The sequence below is a fragment of the Triticum aestivum genome, chromosome 2A (genome assembly GCF_018294505.1).
Source record: "Triticum aestivum cultivar Chinese Spring chromosome 2A, IWGSC CS RefSeq v2.1, whole genome shotgun sequence".
In the NCBI taxonomy this organism is placed as follows: Eukaryota; Viridiplantae; Streptophyta; class Magnoliopsida; order Poales; family Poaceae; genus Triticum; species Triticum aestivum.
In genome coordinates, this window is record NC_057797.1 from 94261534 (window position 1) to 94267017 (window position 5484).

Below are 5484 nucleotides of genomic sequence, written 5' to 3' on the forward strand. Positions count from 1 at the left end.
CCTGTGTGCAAAGCACGTCCATAGAACCAGTCTCATGAACGCGGTCATGTAATGTCGGTCCTGGCCGCTTCATCCAACAATACCGCCGAATCAAGAAACAACTAGTGACGGCAAGCAATATGTATATACCCACGCCCACAACTCATTTGTGTTCTACTCATGCATATAACATCTACGCATAGACCTGGCTCGGATGCCATTGTTGGGGAACGCAGTATTTCAAAAAAATTCCTACGATCACGCAAGATCTATCTAGGAGATGCATAGTAACGAGAGGGGAGAGTGTGTCTACGTACCCTTGTAGACCGAAAGCGGAAGCGTTTAGTAACACGGTTGGTGTAGTCGAATGTCTTCGCGATCCAACCGATCCAAGTACCGAACGCACGACACCTCCACGACCAGCACACATTCAGCTCGATGACGTCCCTCGAACTCTTGACCCAGTTGAGGCCGAGGGAGAGTTCCGTCAACACGACATCGTGGTGACGGTGATGATGAAGTTACCGACGCAGGGCTTTGCCTAAGCACTACAACGATATGACCGAGGTGTGTAACTGTGGAGGGGACACCGCACACGGCTAAAAGATCAACTTGTGTGTCTATGGGGTGGCCCCTCCCCCGTATATAAAGGAGTGGAGGAGGAGGAGGGCCGGCCTCAAGGGGCGCGCCCAAGGGGGGCATTCCTACTCCTAGTACGAGTAGGTTTCCCCCTTTCCTAGTCCATGTAGGAGAAGAAGGAAGGATAGGAGAGGGAGAAGGAAAGAGGGGGGCGCCGCCCCCTCTCTAGTCCAATTCGGACCAGCCCATGGTGGGGCCTCCCTTTGTGGCCCTTCTCTCATTTCCACTAAGGCCCATGAAGGCCCAATACTTCCCTCGGCGAATTCCCGTAACTCTCCGGTACTCCGAAAAATACCCGAACCACTCAGAACCTTTCCGATGTCCAAATATAGCCTTCCAATATATCAATCTTTACGTCTTGACCATTTCGAGACTCCTCGTCATGTCCGTGATCTTATTCCGGACTCCGAACAAACTTCGGTCATCAAATCACATAACTCATAATACAAATCGTCATCGAACATTAAGCGTGCGGACCCTACAGGTTCAAGAACTATGTAGACATGACCGAGACACATCTCCAGTCAATAACCAATAGCGGAACCTGGATGCTCATATTGGCTCCTACATATTCTACGAAGATCTTTATCGGTCAAAACGCATAACAACATACGTTGTTCCCTTTGTCATCGGTATGTTACTTGCCCGAGATTCGATCGTAGGTATCCTCATACCTAGTTCAATCTCGTTACCGACAAGTCTCTTTACTCGTTCCGTAATGCATCATCCCGCAACTAACTCATTGGTCACATTGCTTGCAAGGCTTATAGTGATGTGCATTACCGAGAGGGCTCAGAGATACCTCTCCAACAATCAGAGTGACAAATCGTAATCTCGATCTATGCCAAATCAACAAACACCATCGGAGACACCTGTAGAGCATCTTTATAATCATCCGGTTATGTTGTGACATTTGATAATACACTAAGTGTTCCTCCGATATTTGGGAGTTGCATAATCTCATAGTCACAGGAACATGTATAAGTCATGAAGAAAGCAATAGCAATAAACTAAACGATCATAGTGCTAAGCTAACGGATGGATCTAGTCCATCACATCATTCTCTAATGATGTGATCCCGTTCATCAAATGACAACACATGTCTATGGCTAGGAAACTTAACCATCTTTGATTAACGAGCTAGTCAAGTAGAGGCATACTAGGGACACTCTGTTTGTTTATGTATTCACACATATACTAAGTTTCCGGTTAATACAATTCTAGCATGAATAATACACATTTATCATGATATAAGGAAATATAAATAACAACTTTATTATTGCCTCTAGGGCATATTTCCTTCAAGCGGACCGGAGGAGCTTGCCCGGCGTTGTGTCTAATGTCGGCCCAGTCATGAACGGATGTGTGGCCGAAGTAGGTTTCTCGGCTTCCACGCGGGTTTAATGAAGGCCTTTGAATGCAGCGAGGAGACGTGTTCAGCCGGGCGGTGCCCTCGACCGGCGTGCCGCTTCAGTGGCGGAGGCGGTGAGAGGTCGCGTATGTCCTGAACCGTCTTTAATATGGAGCGGCGTGCTCTACAACGACATGAATGCAGGTAGCTGGCATTGGGTGGGAACACACGAGGGCAAGAGAGGAAAGGTTTGGGTGGGCCAGCGCGGTTAGAAGGGGCTTGGGAGCGATCCGGACTCCCACAAAGCCACCCACATTTGTCTCCGGTTTACGGAAGAAAATACATCCAAACCGTGTTGGATGGCTTCCGCGGTCGAGATAGTATGATCCAAGCACATGTGGAAGATTTGAATGTCGGCGTCGGAGCTACCCTAACAGAGTCAGCAACTCTATATAGAAACCACCAGAGATCATACTACTGGTCCCTAGCAATTAGTTAGACTAGTCCACCGTGTTGTTAGAACTGATTTGAGCTTCTGATCTATTCCATCCGTTCATAAATATAAAATGTCTTAAATATTTTAATATTAACAGCGAATAAACACACTAGAATATATTTATATACATTTGATTTATAAAAACGTTAGAACATCTTATATTTATGAACAACGAGAGTAATAGCTGAACGTGGGACTTGAGTAGTAAAGTGGGCTTCCGTAGTTTTCATGCATCAACGCTAGCTTTTTAGTAGTAAGAACAGGGTTAATAGTACAGCCAAAAGTCAGTTATATAAAGTTGTCATGTCACTTATAGTCAACTTAATAGCTCACCTAATATATAATAGTTAGTCATACTAGTATGTTATGGTATTAATATAACATATCTTGTTCTGTCACAATGATTATTGGAGCGTGTGCCACGGCCGTATGGAAGCTTGTACCCCGCTTCTCCTCTCCCTCCTCTCTCCTCTCTTTCATCTAGGCAAAGATCTGATGTGTCATCTATTATAGCCCGCTTATGTCACTTTATTGTACTTGCTCTAACAGCTTAAAAAACTGCTCCATGAAGCATCCACGATGAGTACTTTGCATGCACCAGCTTCCATATCTTAGCAATTTCCGTCCAGTGATGCATACCATTGATTTCCCTCAATAAACCGTTGGTATTTCTGCTTCCAATATACTCCCTCCATTACAGTTTAGAAGACACAGTTAAATTTGCGTGCATTTCCACAATAGACAAGGTTTAGGACGCATTGCATTTATTTCTAGTAGCTAATTAGTACTCCGATATACTATTTCGATATGCATGCGTAGTGTGAATGCTATTTTTAGCCCATCTCACAACCAATAGATAACCACCTAGGTTCCAAAGAATTTCCAAGCGCGTTTTCTAAAACGTGACGGAGGGAGTAGCAAACCATGCTTCATAAATGCATCCTTATTTCCATTATAGGAAGTCATGCTTCCAATGCTACAACCCACCTCGTAATTTGTACTAGTAAAAGAAATTCTCCCCACACTACCATGTGGTGGTCTTCCTTTATTTTTTTGTTTAACATGCTTCCATGTATTACTAGCAATTCAGTTATTTCATACATAATTTAATAAATCCTCATAATTTATCATTGTACTGCTTCGGTACCAACAAAATCAACAAATCATATTTCCATGATTTAATTAATAATAGTTTTATTTTTGTGTTTTAGAGAGGTCATATTTCACAATTGATTCAAATTCTCTAGTAGTAATATTTCAATGTTTATCACGTATGCCTACATGCTTTGAATTATGTCACAACCATTGTCATTGTGTGCTTCCTTTTCTTTTTTCGTACATGCTTAATATGTTATGCTCAAAGTTACTTCCTTCCTACAGAAATTTGCAAAACTTCATAGGTTATCGTTCAATGCTCCATCAACAAAAATAATGTTTCCTTTAGTTTCATTGCATGCTTCAATATTAGATCAACACATATGCACATATTCATGTTATTTGCTTCCTGATTGTATTGCTACAACATTAGTTCGGGATTAGCATTGAGGGTGTAGTCATTGATGGGAGAGGGGGATGTCGTTGTTGGAGGGTGAACCCGGCGAAGGTGTTGAAGAAGCCGCTGACGTTGGCGGGGGCGTTGAAGGAGAGAACCGTTACTTGAGGAAGATGAATAAGACACCTCCCATTGTGTCCCTTGTCCTTGTTGTTGGTCTGACATCCTCGCCATTGCCTCTATTGACCCTAGCATCCACCTCGTTGTTATCGTCCTAATCTAAATGTCGACCCTCTATGGCCGCAGAGAAGCCCTAAACGAAGCGAATGTCGCCACCTCTACTATTGCTCATGACATTGTGCAAGATTGCTTCCTACATAGAAAGATTGTGCATCAAACATTGCTTCCTTATGTATTAGAATTTGCAACGGAAGAAAATAGGAAGCACATCATAGTGATAGCCAAAATATCATAAGATTACTATCTATGCATTATAGGAGTACACACTAGCAAAGTACTAAAGAAGCATTATAGGAGCAAAGTTAAGAAGCACTTGCCATGGGAGGTGAAACATTATCGCACATGCATGATGGAAGCATTCTTTACATGTAACATAAACTCCCAGGAGGCGGCCAATGTGTCGATGATAAATGTATGTGCACGATTTGTACGCGCCGTTAACCTCATGAATGGAGACAGAAGGGCTAGTCTAACTAGCTAAGTTATTAAGGTTAATGTATTGCATGCAACTTTTCCATGGCTGCTTAAGCAATAAACTAGACGGTTTTATGACAACACTGTTCACTAAAAACTATTTATAATTTTCGATGAACTGAACTCCCATGAATTCATAAAAACTTTGTGGCAATGGCCCAGTCGAGAGATGACCACAATAAAGAGCTCAATTAAGCATACATAATATGTATCACCCGGTGGCATTACTCGCACAATTTTAACGTGCAACCGTGTTTTGTTGACCTATGAAGCAGGATGAAAGCAGATTTATCTATTTAATCGCTCACACAATTCACGCTTGCATAATTCAGGATGATATTGACTTTTTTTTAGGGGAGGATGATACCGAGACCGCTGAAGAGCGTGTAGGATGAGGGGTATAAGTATGTTTTTCGTCCATGATAAGCCGAATTTTCGAGATTTGACCTAGAGCTGAACCGCATTTTACGGAATCATTCGTGTTCCAATTCCAAACCGCAAAAGGAGGAGTCCCCAATCATTTCCTAATTCTGATTTGACATGCATGTGCTCGGTTTGACTCCGATGGCCATTTTCCCGATATCTCCCGATCGAGCTAAGAAGGCGAGGCCGTGCAAGAACGTGCCTACCTACCATCTTAGCCGGAGGATAACAGCGATGCTTACACAAATCCAAGACGCGTTAAACCAGTCAATCTGATGCGTTATCGCGTACACCATGTCACGCGCGCGTCGCATACCTAAGAGCATCTCCAACAGTCGCGCAAAACTAGCACCGCGCCGCAAATTAGGCCGTTTTAGCGCGCGCGCAACG